This window comes from Monodelphis domestica, chromosome 1 (assembly GCF_027887165.1).
Source record: "Monodelphis domestica isolate mMonDom1 chromosome 1, mMonDom1.pri, whole genome shotgun sequence".
Classification (NCBI taxonomy): domain Eukaryota; kingdom Metazoa; phylum Chordata; class Mammalia; order Didelphimorphia; family Didelphidae; genus Monodelphis; species Monodelphis domestica.
The window spans coordinates 560,047,759-560,065,468 of NC_077227.1; positions in this window are offsets into that span (position 1 = coordinate 560,047,759).

Sequence of the window (17,710 nt, forward strand, 5' to 3'; positions counted from 1 at the left end):
TTTTCCAGGGTCAACCCCTTCCTCCACTTTTTCTTGGAGGGAGGTTGTTGCTTCTGGGAACAATTTGTCAGCATGCTGGAGGTTTTTTCTTCCCATTTTAGTCAGAAATTTGAGTGAGATGGGCAGGTTCTCTGTGTATGGAGCTAAGGAGCAAGAATTTTGCCTGAGGCAAGCTCTTGAATCTCCGCAGTTTCTGCTGTTTGCTGTCCTTCACTGTGCTATCTTTCCGCAAGCACCCAGTGTTTGCACTCTTCAGCCTGCTTGGGTTTCAGGTTTAGGTGCTCTCAGGGGTAGGTCTTTGGTGGTCTTTGCTCCCAAGGACCTAGTGGTGCCCCTTACTCACTCTAGAGGTGTCCCTCCCTCACTCGCTGATTCTGGCACATGCTAGCTCCAACTGGGGCTCTGTTGGTGGGTTTGGGGAGGGTAGATCAATTCAAGGTTTTGGTGGGAGCTTTTTCACCCCCTTATAGTGTGGAATTGCCCAAATCCCACATACCTTCAATTCTGCGCCCTACTGTAGAGCCCCTTTTTTCATGTGAGTTTGTTTTTTTGATCTTTTGAGGTAGTCTATATCAGTGGGTGCTGAGGAGAGTATGAGTCTTGGGTCTAGACTTCTACCATGTTTACCCAGAAGACCCTTTCAAGGCTGAGCATTTTAAAAGACTTTAAGAAATATATTTTAAGTAACCAGAAGTTTAAAAAAAATCCTTTTTTTAAAAGGATGGCCTTTAGTTGTACAATGTGACATTTCTGTACCTCCACTATTTATCTAATTCCTAATAGTCTAAGTCACTGGTTTCTCCAAATCATTTTCCTGGGCCAGAAGTAATCAAGGGGACCTATTTCTTCCCTCCTTACACTTTGAATATTTACCACGATGGAAACACTAACATTTTAAATTTTGAGAGGGATAGATTTCCAATATTTTTTAAGCAATTAATGGGCAAATATTCCTGATCTACCAGAATTAACCAAAAGGGAAAAGGTTCCCTAAATACTATCTTTTTCTGTAGAATCTTTAAGCATATAATCATTGATCTAAGTTCTTTCTCTTCTGTCACTCAGAATATCTAGTCAACTTGATTCTATAGCTAATACAACTTCTTTTATTAAACTCTGTTTACTCTATTTTGTCTTTTATCACAAATGTTTTATGCTAGGTGAGATTTTTTTAGAGTTTGATTCACATAAAAAGATATACTTGTAATTTAACTTTGTAACAAAAGACAATCACACTTCCACTGGTAAATAAAGTGAGGTATATAGGTCATTAAGGAAGATTGAAGAAAAATAGATGGACTGCTGCAGTGAGGCACTGGTGTCAACAAAATATAAAAAGACAAGTGGAATCCTCTATATCATTATCTAGGTCATCTATGGAGCCTATATATGTGGCCATGGAAAGGAAGCAGTTGGGAAGCAGAATGATGAGAATACAGAAATATATTTGGGAGGGCTTGTGTTTCAAATGTGGATTCAGGCAATTCCTAGTTATGTGACCCTAGGCAAGTCACTTAACCTCAATTGTCCCCCCAATTGCCTAACCTTTACTATTCTTCTATCTTAAACAGAAAGTCAGAGCTTTTTAAGAAAATAAAAAGAATGAATGTGTATCAATCTGCACTAATGGATGAAGTACTTTACCTAATGAGATAATATATGTATTAGAATAAATATTAAATTATCCTAATGTAAACTAGATAGGTTATAAGCTTACTGAAGGATACACTAAAATAAACATCTTTCCACAGCCAACTAAAGGTTTAAACTGACCTTGTTGGTGAAGTTATCAGTTATGTCCTAATTTAGAGTAATTGATTACTCTGTCCATTGATTCCTATATTCTTCCTCCAAACATAGCATCTACCTTTCACAATACATCATGCATTGATTTTTGAGGACATCTTTTCCCAGTGTTCAAATATAAGTGCATGAGGTCCTCTGAAATGAAACAAAACTGCCAACCTCAATGCATCAGAAATTGATACCTGAAGTATGATTGAACCTTGGTCTTTCTGGGTGCAACTTAAACACCAACTGAGGATAGTCTTCTTCTTCCAGTCTATGGACAGAAAAGGGAAGATATCAATGCTAACCCAAATGAAGAAATAAACTTTATATAACCTTAAAAACATCCTAAATTATTATAAAGATTCCACTAGCTTAAATCAGGCATACATTTTCTTTGCCCAAAGTTGATTAGTCACCACAAATAGAATGAGCATTCATAGGCTGTAAAATATGCAAGTGGAATGAGAAAATACTCCCAGCATTGCCCTTGCCCTTGTTTTAGCTGTCAGCTGAACAACTGACCATTTATGCTCCAAGAGTTATTGAGAGTCTGCAGTTCACCAGGTATAGTTCCTATCCAAATATTACTACTGAAGTGTGGTGCTGTCTTTGCAAAGATTATAACTTCTCCAGCCCATCTCACAACCTAGAGAAGAGGCCTGATTATTACTAGGATATAGAATATAAGCAGACTAGTTTTCTCACTGCAGAGCAGAAACAGTTTACTTGCCCTTTACAATTGACTTTTATTTCCCTAGGAATTTTTAAAATCAAATGTAGTTCTAACATTTGATTTAGATATGTGCTTAGAATGATATACTCAGAATCTTGCACCAAGACAGCTCTTTTTCCCCAAAAAATTTTATTAGCTTTTGTAGAACAGAATAAAATTAAAACGAACTTCAAATATTGCCTATCTAACCATCTAAAATGCCACTCAGTGCCATTTAGATGAAGTATTCAATCTTCAAATTTAAACACACAAAGCAGCATTATACAAATGTTAGATCCTCATCTCACATTAATTCACCCACCTTGCAAATATTTTATAATAAATCCTTCTTTTAGATGCTTCTTTTTAAAATAAAAGTAATGTCTGTCAGATGGTAATATAAGATGTAAAAGTTGCCAGGGCAACCTTAAATGACCAGAATTTTCTTATGTTAGAAAAACTTAAGTTTTTAGACTTCTCAATTTACAGGCAATTATTTCTTGACCTACCTCTTTCTGAAAGAAAAGACCATTTTTTCAGTCTATCATCCTGTATTCTCTTACCCACTCTGAATAACAAATTATCTAAATCTCGTCTATTCTCAAATCTCTGCTTCTCAACTGAGATTCTTGCCCCAAATCTCTCAAGCACTCACACATACTCACACATACATATACACACAAATATTGAAGCTATTCATGTCACTGTTCTCCCTTTCTCTACATCATATAAATCATCAATTCTTTGCTTTTTCCCATTTACAGGTGTTCTCTAAAATAAAAAAAAAAATCAAGCCTTCCTTTTTAAAGCCAATATAAGTTCTTGACCTCATCCCCTCCTATTTTCTCTAACAGATCCCCACCATAACCCCTTCTTCCTAATCTTCAATATCTCCCTTTATCTACTGCCTATAAACATATCTGGGCCCCCTCAAATATAGACAAACATAAAAAGCAACTTTATTAGATTCACAGTTCCTGCAAAATATGACTCCCTAGTAACCTAGATTCCACTTTATTTTGCTTAGAGTCTTCTTAAATCATAGCAGTTTGACTTATGAACTCACTTCAACTGATGCCATTTTCTCCAAAGTTCTCAATGATGTCTTAGGCCTCCACTCATTTCTCATCCTTCTTGAATGCTTTAAACTTTTAATATTTTTGAAAGCCCACTAATTTTGAATGTTTCTCTTTGGGGTTTTATAATGATTCTCTTTTGGTTCTTTTCCTTTCTGCCTGACTGTTCCTTCGTTTCCTCTGTGGATCATTCACATTTTCCCCCAAACTGGGTGCCATGTAAGAATCCATCCTAGCCTTCTTCATATATATATATAATCATTATCTCCACTTCTCCTCCCTATTAAATTATCATCTATAGGTCAATAGCTATCAGGTTTCTCTCTCTTGAGCTCCAGTCTTATATTAACAATGTATTTGACACTTTGAAATGGTTATCCTGTAGGGATCTGAAATTCATCATTTCCAAAATATTAACTCAACCTTCTTCATATCACACTGCTTTTACACAATTTGTTTATCACTCTCAGGGTCATTACTATTTTCCTGTGATCGAGTTTTGCAATCTAAGTGTCATTCTTGATTCCCCATATATTAATTTATTTGCTAAATATTGTCTTTTCTATATTCATGATAACTCTCATACATAGCTCCTCCTCATAATCCATAAAGATACTATCTTGGTTCAGTAACTTTTTTCCTCTTGTCTGAACTACTGTGACAATATTTTATTCATTCTTTTTACCATAAATATCTCTCCAGTCCAAGATTATTGTATTATATATAATGTATTTTGTTTGGCATGCAAAACTATTTACAACCCAATGTATTACAACTTTTTTGATCTACTTAGGCATTACTCTCCTCCAAACATGCTGTGATCTACCCATTCTGATTTTGCCTTTTTCTGTAACTTTTGCTTTCCCCTGTGTTGTCCCCCATGCCTTAAACCTATATCCTTCTCACATTTACTTCTCTGAATCCATGATTTCCTTCAAAACTTACCTTAAGTGTCACCTTCAACAGAAAGTCTTTCCTGTTTGTCCCAAAATCTTTTGTCCTCCCTCTTCACACTTTGATGTATTTAACTTGTACATATATATTTTTATATGTATTGGTCTTCCAAATAGGATAATCAGTTCCTTAAAAACAGGAATTATTTTTGTTGTGTTTTTGAAACAATTTTATACAACAATTTAATATAAAAATTGTCGCCAATTATAATTGTGCTGATGGGGTAAGGGAAAGGAGGGACTCTAGTTATTGAAGAAAGTATTATTCCTAAAGCTGATACTTTAAATGAGTAATATATTACAAATTCTTTTACTGCATACAAAATGATCTTATTATTATTACTTTGGGTCTTGCATCACAGGAAGTCAGGGAAAAATCCCAGGGAAAGCAAAACAAAAGATTACTGAGCATTTCATCACTCCTCACAAATATCTGCTGGAGGCCAAGATTCTTTTCTTCTTCTAGGCATCAGTGCCTAAACTCCTAAAAACAAAACATTTCTACAGGCAAAACTTTTTTAATAGATATCATAAAAGCACAAATTAGAAAATAAATAATTCAATAATTAAAATCTAACATGACTTATCAAGAGAAATTATTAACTCAAAAATATGCTAACCTATCAAACATGGCTTCAATACTAGGAAAAATCAAAACCTTATAAGTCATAAATATATAAGAAATAGAATTTTTTATCAAAGGATGTCAATGTGTCTTCCCCTAGGCCATGTTGGGCTTGCCTTGACTAGATGTCATTTAGACTTTCCAAATCCCATCAAATAGAGAGAAGAAAATAAGAAGAAAATATGTTAATTCCCCTGTTAGCTAAAAGAGTAATGATGTTTCCCTCCTTGCCAATGGAAAAACTGAGGAGCCATTATGTTTCCTGCTACTCCAGCTTCCAAAGAAAGAAGAAAGAGAAACCATAGTGGGCAGAGTCAAATTGTGCTCCCAAGGCTGATAGATAAAGCAGGGTAAGCAAATCCATTATTATATTGCTCTCGTGGCCAATTTAAAGGGAAGTGTAAGATTAAGAATAAAATGAACAGTTTGCTTATATTGAAATGCTGTCTGCTTATTTAAGCTTAAGCATTACCTATTCATACTTTATAAAGTTCACATGTGCAAAGTCATGTCCCTTATTTCAATGATATAGTCTGTTCAGTTTTGCCCTCTTAAGATCTAGGAACAAGAGTCTTCTATATTGTAAATTATATCAGAGTAGGTAATTGGGTGATTTTTTTTTCTTTCCTAAGAAGGACTGATTTTTAACTTAGCAGATTTTACCTCTCAAAGTTGTCATGAAGAATAAGATAATGTTATTTGCCAGTGCCTGGCACATAGTAGGTACTTACTAAATGTTTGTTTTCTTCCTGACTGATTCATGATAGAAAATTAATTCATATTGGGGATTACTATTTACTAAAGCCCATTTCTTTAGCTAAAGCCAAGAACATGAAGGGCTCAAAATAATCCTCTCTATAAAACAAAGAAAAAATTCCTTTTCATATAACAAAAAGACCACCTCTTGTATTCTACAATATTTCCAAGAGTAATTGAATAGTCATACTGAAAACCAGGTAAGTATATCCAAACATGCCATATTATGTTATTCCTACATTTTTTTTTCTGAACTGTATATTGCTTGCCTACATTTAAACAACATTCAACATTTAGTATGTATTTGTTATGTATCTACCAGGCATTTTGTAAATTTAAATGAGAAAAGAGTACTTATTTCCCATGATTTTGTTTCTCTTGCTATCTAAATGGTTTCCTAAATGTCTACTGCCCATAAATTGATCACATCTATGCACTGACGCAAAATTAAGAAAGAAGGAACAGAACACTACAGACAATAACAGACATATTATTTGATGATCAATTGTGAAGAAGCAAACTATTATCAGCAACCTAAGGTTCCAAAATAAATCCAAGGGGACTCATAATGAAAAATGTTTTCTACAGCCAAAAAAGGAACTGTCAGCATCTAATTCAAGAAAGAAAAACATTCAATTTTTAACTTTATTAACTTAATGAGTTTTTCTTAAATATGCAATATAAGTATATGTTACATGACAACACTAGAATAAACTATATCAGACTATTCTACATATACAAAAATATTTATAGTATCTCTTTTTTCAAGTAGCAAAGAATTGGAAAATGAGGAGATGCCCATCATTTGAAGAATAGCAAGTAGAGGTATATCATTGTTTTGTTTTTAATTACATTTTATTTTCCCCAATTATAAGCAAAAACAGTTTCCAGCATCTTTAAAAATTTTGAGTCAAGAATTTTCTCCTTTATTGCCATCCTCTCACATGCTCCCCACTGATGAGATGGTAAACAATCCAATATAGATTTTACATGTATATTCACAAAAAAAAACATTTTCCCTATTAATCTTTTTGTGGAAGGAAACTTGAACCAAAAAAAAAAGAAAAGGAGAAAAAGGAAAAACTTTTGTTTTTGTATGGATTCAGACTCCATCGATTCTTTTCCTGAAAGCAGATGGCATTTTGATCATGAGTCATTTGAGATTATTTGGGATCATTGTACTGCTGAGAATAGCTAAGTTAGCATCATACAATATTGCTGTCACTATGTACAATATTCTTCTAGTTCTACTTGCTTCACTCTACTTCAGTTCCTGAGTTCAGGTTTTTCTGAGCTCCTATTGTTTGGCATTTCTTATAACACAATAATATTATATTACAATCATAAACTATAACTTACTCAGTTATTCCCCAGTTGATAGGTCTTCCCTCATATTCTACATCTTTGCCCTGACAAAGAGAGAATTTAAAAATATTTTTGTTCATATCTGTCCTTCCTTTTTTTGTTTTTATCTCTTTGGGATACAAACCTAGTAATGATATAGCTGGGTCAAAGTGTATGAACTGTTTTATAGCTCTTTGGGCATAGGTCCAAATTGCTCTCTCAGCATGTGTTCTGGTCTGTGAGCAACAACAAGCATTCTTTTCTAAATTGTATCTGTGTCCTGTATCTCTTGCTGCCCTTTGAATGAATTCTAGTGCTCTGCCAGACCTTGAGACCACAACCAAATGGCAACCTGGAATTGGAACTTGGATCTTTGTATGGGTAATGTGACAAGAGTCTTGAACCTGTATCCAGCAAAGGGACTCCTGGGAATTTCAAACTATTCTGGAGAGCTCAGGAAGCCTTTACTACTTATTCAGATTTTCCCAAAGTCTGTTGCTGCAGTGGAGTCTACCTTTTTTTCACTGCTTTGTACTACACTTCCACCCTGGTGCAATAGATGTTTTGTGCTGGGCTGTTGGTTTTTTAGCTGAAAAATAACTTTAGCCCATCTTTTTGTGGATTGTGCTGTTCCAGAATTCATTATGAAGCATTGCATCACAATTTTTGCAGGTTAATTTAGTAGAGATCAGTTGAGTATATATATGTGTATATATATATATATATACACATATATATACCTTTTCCACCATTTTGGTACTACTCCCTTCAGTATATAATTGTATATATGCTGCTGAAGCAAGCACTTTTTGATACATGATTTTGATGGAATCCTATTATGCAATAATAAATAAAAAAGAAAGATGTTTTCAGTGAAACTTGGAAAGACTAGAACAAACTTTTGCAAAGTGAATGACTAGGAGAACTATGTATAGAGTAACAGCAATACTTTTAGTGATAAATTGTGAATAACTCACCAATTCACAGCAATACAATGATCCAAAACAATTTCAAAGGATATAATAAGAAAAAAATGCTATACACTTCAAGAGAAAGAACTGACAGCAGCATATGACTGTAGATAGAAACATGCATTTTTTACTTTGTTATTCTTGTTTTTACTTTATCATTGTTGTTTACTTTATTATTCTACTTATTTTGAAGCATGGCTAATATGGAAATATTTATATTACTAAACATTCACAATCTAGATCAAATACACGCCTTCTTGAGGAGGGAGAGCGATTTAGAACTCAAATTTGAAAAAATAAATTTGTTTACATATCACTGAAAAAAGTCATATAAAAGTTAAAAAAATTTTTTTCCATTTTATCCATCCTGTAGTTTAGGTATTAACACCCCTCTCAGAGAACATACATGCATGTAAAAGTATAGAGAAAGAGTTATAGAGTTATGTAGTTTTCATATGAACAGATCAACTGTATTATACAACACAAACAAGAGAGGTTGAAATTATTTTTCAGCTCAAAATAACTTAGAAGGTCAGCAAAAAAGATTTGTTATACCAGGGTGAAAGTAGAATACAAAGGAAAACAGCATGTGTAAAATAATAGACTCGAATACAGGACTACAATCCCCATGAGCCTTTGCTCCACTTCCCCAAAATGCCTTGTAATCTCACCTGGACCGAGATCAAGAAGGTATTTAAGCTGATTCAAAGGCTTTTGAGCACTCGCTTTTTTGGACTTCCATTTTGGAGCAGACGTGGCTTTTTTTTTTTTCATAATGTAGGTGAGGTTGTATCTAGGCCACTCTATGGCCTGGACACGTGTTTCTTATCCTGTATTTTCTTTAATCCTTAATCTTCAATCAACCTCTAAAAAAATATAATACTCCTTGCAGAGAGAAACTAATTTCTACCTGCCTCAGATGCCTCAGTCTCCCCATATTCCCTAAATTTTAATCTTTACAGTTGGCGACCTAATGGGGAAAAAACTTTCAATCTTCTGATTTCTTTTCTGATCTTAAATTCAGTTTTAATAGCTAGTACCTAGAATTTTTTTTTTTTGAGCCACATCTCTCTGGTCAAGGTGATTTTTTTTACCCTCGCAAAGCTGCTGCTGGATCCAGACTTGTTGTGTTTGCCGCCCACCCCACCCCACCCAGCTCAGCCTCTTTTGCCTGCAGGAGTTCAGCCCCCGATCCAGACCTGATTCAACCAAGATTGAAATCACCTGGTTCCTGATCTCCCGGCCCTCTGGCCCTGCCTGCCTGTTTCTGCGCCCCAGACCCACAAGTGCGACAACCACCGGCTCATCTCTCAGATCCTTGGAGCAGATTCACTAATCGCTCAGGACTCATTGAGACCAGCTGGTAACAGTATTGGCCACATGGGCGGAGGGGAGAGAGGAGAGGGAAAGAAGAACGGGCAATTTTCCCTTAGGCTAAGCCTCTGAGCAAATGGGGTATTGACTCCATGTGGGCTCCATGTGGACTGGGTCAGGAGGAGGGATCATACCAGGGGAGAGGGGAAAGAGAGACTAGAGAGAAGAAACAGATTTTTTCAAACAGAAACTTAAAAAGCAATGGGCTGTTTAAAAGGATTTTTGACTGTTCTGGTAATTTCATTGATTTTACCTGCCTGTCAGGGAGCAGACTCAGCCCAAAGATTCAACTTTAACTTTGGGGAGGCAAATGGGTGGCTCAGCGACCTGATAGCCAGACATAAAGACATTCGGTCCTGGATTAAAATCTGGCCTCAGATTCTCCCAGCTTTGGGGCTCCGAGCAGATCAATAGCCATTACCACTCTGCCTTCAGACAATAGACATTTAAATGGATAATTAAAAACAAACAAACAAACAAAAAAAAAAACCAAGGAACTTTGAAGAGACTAAAGGCTATATTTTAAGGCATTTCAGATTCCAATGGTTTATAAAAATCTCTGTATTCTATTGCATTTTTTGTTATGGTTTAACTTTGTGATTTTAAGTTCATATATTACTGGATTCAATATTATTCTGCTTGAACTGAAGGTTGATTGAATTTATTTTGAATGTACTGAGTTTTGAAATTCTGTTGTTTTTCCCCTATAACTGTGTTGAACAAATATTATTGTGAATAAGCCCATATATGAAAAAACAGCCTTTTCCTATTTTACTGAGGATAGATGGACTTCAGAAATGGTTATAATTGTATTAACAACCTTGGAAATTTTAATGTGCTAAATACCTCAAATGATTTGATTTTAAGGGTTTTTTAAATATGTTTTTTGGAATTTTTTTTAACAATCTGGTTATTTTTGCCTGCTCTAAGGCCCATTAGCTGAAGTGAAATACATTTTATAACCCCCAACCTTCCCGTATTTCTAAATATGTGAATGGAAGTTGGGCATTTATTCTCAGGGCATTTGTATCCCTAAAAGCCTCCAAAAAGGAGCATCCCTTTATTTATACTCTTCAGCTCACTACTTTACTTCTACCAGAATGATATATAGATTTCTTGATTATGTTCTTAACCCTAGATGAGTTTTACTTTGTTTAAAAAAATATGTTTATTACCAAGGTTGAAAGATTGCTGTTTGTAAAAATTGTGACAAATCGGCAACTTATGTGAAATATGAAAGTGTATTTGTTTGCTATTGTAATTAATTGGGCTATTGAGAATTTTCGGGATTTTGGTAACTATATATTTGTACTACTGTATTTTTAAAGATGAAAAAATTGTTAACAGTGTTCAATTCATTTGCCTTCTACTCACAGTGATCATGGCCAGATATTAAGAGGAAATGGATCTCATTTTTGGTGAGAAAGCCTTGCATTTTATATTTTCTTAACTGACACAGAGTGTCAATGATTATAAGCTATATTTTTGAATTTTTAAAGCTCTTTTATTATTATATTTTTCTTGCATGTGCAATATACTTTTTCAGTTTATAAGCTATATTTTTGAATTTTTTAAAGCTCTTTTATTATTATATTTTTCTTGCATGTGCAATATACTTTTTCAGTTTTTTTTTATTATTTTTTCTCTCCTTTTTATATTTGAAGCACATGTCACCAGTATTAAGACTTTCTTTAACCTTTTGATTTTTAAGTTTAAGATAAATTTGCTAATGCATGCCCTAAAAGGCTTGTGACTATAAAAATGATGCCTCTAATTATTTAAACTTTGCTTAATGATTCTGTCTGATTCCAGGACAAGATATACATACAAGAGCCATTCCATAGGGCCAAAGAAAGGCCAATCCAGGATGTATTGATGCACTTCTAGGCCAATACAAAGGTCTTGAACCTAGTGTGAAGACTTGAGGTTACTGTGTTTAACATGTTGTTAAGACATAGTCTTTCCTTGTGTCCACACTCACTCTGAAGATACTCACAGACAAGTATCCCCCAAACCTTGGCTCATATAATCTGGTCCCCTTTTCTGCCTTCCATAGTGTGGTACCTTTCTGTAGTCCTGGCTATTGACTGGGTAAATGCATCATTACTTAGATCATTTTGATTGGGCCCTGATAGAAGGACCTGTTATACATTTATTTTTCTTTTGCTTGGAATTTTTACACATAAGACTTTGATAGTCTATATTTTCATCCAGAAAATTTTTCTTTTCTTTTTGATTTTTCTGATGTCTTTTTAATATCTCTTGCCAATTGATTCATGTACCTCATACCTCAGGCATGCATCCCTAAGTGATCCCCTTTTTTTTATATCACCCTCTTAACGGGGGGAATGTAAAAAATATTATTATTTAAACTGCAAAGTTTAAAATCCTTTTGAGAAGAATTTTAGGTAAAGAAGATGCTACCTCTCTGAATCCAGAACTGAACTGTTGGAGAAGCCACCATGAAGAAGCCTCCAGACCACAAGTTGCACAAAAATGAACTTTGGGTGTGGTTGATTGAACATTTATTTGTATCTGTACTTTCATGCCAAAGGGGAATGCCCCCTAACTGGCTTTTTGTCAATGCGTTCAGCAATTATTGGGTTTGTTTGTTTTTTTTCTCTTATCATTAAATTATTGTAATCGTTAAATTGATTATGTTTTCATGATCCTTTGGGAAAAAAAAAATTAATTTTTTTTGCAAACGAACAAACGGGGGAATGTAAAAAAATAGACGTGAATACAGGACTACAATCCCCATGAGCCTTTGCTCCACTTCCCCAAAATGCCTTGTATTCTCACCTGGGCTGAGATCGAGAAGGTATTTAAGCTGATTCAAAGGCATTTGAGCGCTTGCTTTTTTGGACTTCCATTTTGGAGCAGACATGGCTTTTTTTTTTTTTCATAATGTAGGTGAGGTTGTGTCAAGGCCACTCTATGGCCTGGACACGTGTTTCTTATCCTGTATATTCTTTAATCCTTAATTTTCAATAAACCTCTAAAAAATAAAATACTCTTTGCAGAGAGAAACTAATTTCTATCTGCCTCAGATGCCTCAGTCTCCCCATATTCCCTAAATTTTAATATTTACACATGGCAGCCCTAATTTCTTTTTATCAGCAAAACTTTGGCCCCATTTGTGTTTGAGAGCTTTTTCAAGTGTTTTCACACCAAAAGAGACAGACAGAAAGAGGAAAGAAAGGAAGAAAGGAAGAAAGAAAGAAAGAAAGAAAGAAAGAAAGAAAGAAAGAAAGAAAGAAAGAAGAAAGGGAGAGAGAGAGAAAGGAAGAAACAAAGAGAGAGAGAAAGAGAGAAAGAGGGAAAGAAAGATGAGAGCTTTAAGAAGCATTATAGACCTTTCTGTCCAAGATTATAAAAATAATAACCAAGGACACAAATAGGGGGATTTCCTTGTATATCTGTCTTTTTCAGACAACTTATTCCATCTTAGTCTTGGGTGTTTGCATTTCATCAAAAAGTTCTCTAAATTCATGGTGATTGTGGGTTGTTCTGTTCTGTTCTGTTTGGTTTTTGTGAAAAAGTCAACTAAGTCCATATCAACATGCATTGGCTAGAGTAGTTTTGAAATCAAATTGTAGCTGAAGCCTTGATAGCTTTAAATATAGACTTCCTTTCATTCAAGACTCTAGAAAGTGAAGTAGACTGATGGACACTGTAAAAATTAAATTATAATCTCTAATAATAAGAATATTATATTTTATGAGATTTATTACGGATCATTAGAAATTAAGGAATAAAGAGGATACAAAATAAAAACCATGTGCCCATGGCTGGTTAGCCATTTTCAGCCATCCCCACTCACCACCATCACTGCTGATTGTTGCCCAAAAAAGGGGACGTGGGATAAGTTACAGCCAGTTAAATACCAAAGCAGACAAGCAGGTGATATTTTAGGAAATTTTGGGAAATACTAAGGACTTCTGGGGAATGAAGTCAAAGGTTCAAAATCTGCATTTATACATACCTCTCTGAGAGCTGAGGAAGACTAGATTCTCCGATAGGACTTGTAAACATACCAACTTCGAAATTACAATAATTTGAGGATAAGAAGAAAAGAAAACAAAACCAATGATTGCTAGACACATTGACAAAAAGCCAGTTGGGAGCAGTCTCCTTTGGCATAAGAGAATACATAGAAAACAAATGCTTTTAAACCCCACTCAGTTCAAATCACCACATCCAAATTTCACTCTGGATCTTCTGGTGCAGGGTGTTGTCTGTGCAAGCATCTTAATAGTGTCTTCTCCAAAAAGTTCCCTTTCTGGATTCAGAGAGGTAGCATGTCTCTTAACCTAAAATTACTCTTGAGAGGCTGAGTCAAAATGGCAACATAGAGGCGCGAAAGTTCAGACCTCTAAAAACCCTTTCTTACCGATTACAAACTAAATGCTCCTGGGGACTGAAAATCAAACCTAACAACAAGACAGAGTCAAGTAACTCTCCTGCTAGATCATCTTAAAAGGTATGCCCCCTAAAGATGGAATTCAAAAACACTTTGGTTTAAGGGGAAGGAAGAAGGAAGGTCCCAGGAACCCTACCGTATGTAAAGTGCTAAGTCTCCAGCGGCAGCTGGAACATCTGGGCAGGCAAAGGCATTGGTCTGGAGGGAGTACCTTGTGGGCAAACTGTGCCAGGCTCAGAGTGTCGAACACAGGCAGTGGGAAAGCAGTTAGAGAAGACAACAGAATAAAAACAAAGAAATTACAATCAACAGCTTCAGTATGGGCAAGGAACAAAGAGCAAACAGAACAGAGAAGGATGAGGGAACACCAAGCAAAAAAAAAAAAAACAAAAAACAGAAAGCCCAGTGAATTGGATACAAGCTCTGGAAGAATTCAAAATACAATTCAAAACACAATAAAGAGAGGCTGAAGGCAACCTGGAAAAGAACTTAAAAACTAAAATAAGTCACCTAGAAACAGAGGCACTTGGACTAAAAGAAGAAAATAGTGTCTTGAAAGCTAAAATCAATCAGCTTGAAAATGAGGCAAAAGAGATGAAAGACGAAGCAAAGAAGATGAAAGATGATCTCCAAAGAAAATCAGACCAGAAGGAGAAGGATGACCAAAAAGCCAGGGATGCAATCTAGTCTTTAAAAACAAGAATACAACAACTAGAAATAAGGGACTTCAAAAGGCAGCAGGACACTATAGAACAAAATCAGAAGATTGAAAAAATTGAGGAAAACATGAAGCACCTCATTCACGAAACAGACAATTTAGAAAATCATTCCAGGAGATAAAAATTAAGAAAGAAGTAATTAATCAAAAGGTAATTAAGAAAGAGGAAAAAAGAAAACAAAAACAAAACAAAATAGGGTTATTCACTATGACCAGGTAGGATTGATACCAGGAATGCAAGGATGGTTCAATATTAGGAAAACCATCCACATTATTGACCATATTAAAAAGCAAACTGACAAAAATCACATGATTTTCTCAATAGATGAAGAAAAAGTCTTTGACAAAATACAACACTCATTCCTATTGAAAACAGTAGAAAGCATAGGAATAGAAGATCCTTTCCTAACAATAATAAACAGTATTTATCGAAAAACCATTTGCTAACATCATCTGCAATGGGGATAAACTCAATGTGTTCTCAATAAGATCAGGAGTGAAACAAGGGTGCCCATTATCACAGCTATTATTTAACATTATACTAGAAACACTAGCAGGAACAATTAGAGAAGAAAAAGAAATTAAAGGTATTAAAATTGGCAATGAGGAGACCAAACTATCACTCTTTGTGGATGATATGATGGTCTACTTAAAGAATCCTAGAGAATCAACCAAAAAGCCAAAATAATCAACTTTAGCAAAGTATCAGGATACAAAATAAACCCACATAAGTCATCAGCATTTCCATATATATCCAACACATCTCAGCAGCAAGAATTAGAAAGAGAAATTCCATTTAAAATCACCCTAGACAATATAAAATACTTAGGAATCTATCTGCCGAGACAAACACAGGAACTACATGAACACAACTACAAAACACTCTCCACAAAATTAAAACTAGATCTAAACAATTGGAAAAACATTGACTGCTTATCAGTAGGACGATCTAACATAAGAAAAATGACAATCCTACCCGAGTTAATTTACTTATTTAGTGCCATATCCACTGAACTACCAAAAAGATTTTTTACTAAATTATAAAAAAACATAATACAGTTCATTTGGAACTTTAGATCATTTGGAACAAAAGATCAATGATATCCAGGAAAATCATGAAAAAAATATAAAGGAGAGAGGCCTTGCAGTCCCAGATATCAAACTATACTCTAAAGTAGTGGTCATCACAACAATTTGATACTGGCTAAGAGACAGAAGGATCAGTGGAATAGACTTGGGGTAAGTTACCTCAACAAGACAGTCTATGATAAGACAAACGATCCCAGCTTTTGGGACCAAAAAACACTATTTGATTAAAAACTGCTGGGAAAATTGGAAGACAGTATGAGAGAGATTGGGTTTGGATCAACATCTCACACCCTACCCCAAGATAAATTCAGAATGGATGAATGACTTGAATATAAAGAAGGAAAGCATAAGCAAATTAGGTGAAAACAGAATAGTACACGTGTCAGATCTTTGAGAAAGGAAAGATTTTAAAACCAAGCAAGAGCTAGAAAAAATCACAATATGTAAAATCAATAATTTTGATTACATCAAATTAAAAAGTTTTTGTACAAACAAAACCAATGTAACCAAAATTAGAAGGGAAGCAAGAAATTGGGAAACAATCTTCATAAATAAAAACCTCTGACAAAGGTCTACTCAAATTTATAAAGAGCTAAATCAAATGTACAAAATTCAAGCCATTCTCCAAAATAATAAATGGGCAAGGGACATGAATAGGGAATTTTCAGTTAAAGAAATCAAAACTATTAATAAGCACGTGAAAAGTGTTCTACATCTCTTATAATTAGAGAGAAGCAAATCAAAACAACTTTGAGGTATCACCTCACAGCTAGCAGATTGGTTAACATGACAGCAAAGGAAAGTAATGAATGCTGCAGGGGATATGGCAAAGTTGGACATTAATGCATTGCTGGTGGAGTTGTGAATTGATTCAACCATTCTGGAGGGCAACTTGGAACTATGTCCAAAGGGCGTAAAAAGATGGTATGCCCTTTGATCCAGCCATAGAACTTCTTTGTTTGTACCCCAAAGTGATAATAAGGAAAAAGACTTGTACAAGAATATTCATAGCTGAGCTCTTTGTGGAACCAAAAAATTAGAAAATGAGAGGATGGCCTTCAGTTGGGGAATGGCTGAAAAAATTGTGTTATATGTTGGTGATGGAATACTATTGTGCTCAAAGGAATAATAAAGTGGAGGAATTCCATGGGAACTGGAATGACCTCCAGGAATTAATGCAGAGGGAAAGGAGCAGAACATGGAGAAAATTGTACACAGAGACTGATACACTGTGGTACAATTGAATGTAATGGACTTCTCCATTAGTGGCAATACAGTGATCCTGAACAATTTTGAGGCATCTATAAGAAAAAACACTATCCACTTTCAGAGGAAAAACTGTGGGAGTAGAAACACAGAAGAAAAACAACTGCTTGAATACATGGATCAAGGGGATATGGCTGGGGATATAGACTCTAAATGAACATCCTAATGTAAACATCAACAACATGGAAATAAGTTCTGATCAAGGACACATGTAATACTCAATGAAATTGTAGGTCAGCTACAGGAAGGGTGGGGGGATAAGAGGGAGGGAAATAATATGATTCTTTTAACCAAGAAATAATGTTCTAAATTGACTAAATAAATTAATTAAAAAAAACTAAAATTAGTCTCAAAAGGAATTTAAATTTTGCTGTTTAAAATAATAATAATTATACTACCCCCCTGAAGAGGGTGATTGAAAAACAGAGGAATCACTTAGGGATGCATGGATGAGTTATGAGGTATATGAATCAATTGATAAGAGAAATTTAAGAAAAAATTTTAAATCCAAATAAAAAAATAATTTCTGTATAAAATATAATCTATCAAAATAATTTGTATAAAAATTCTAAGTAAAGGAAAAACAAATCTATACAGGTCCTTGAATCAGGG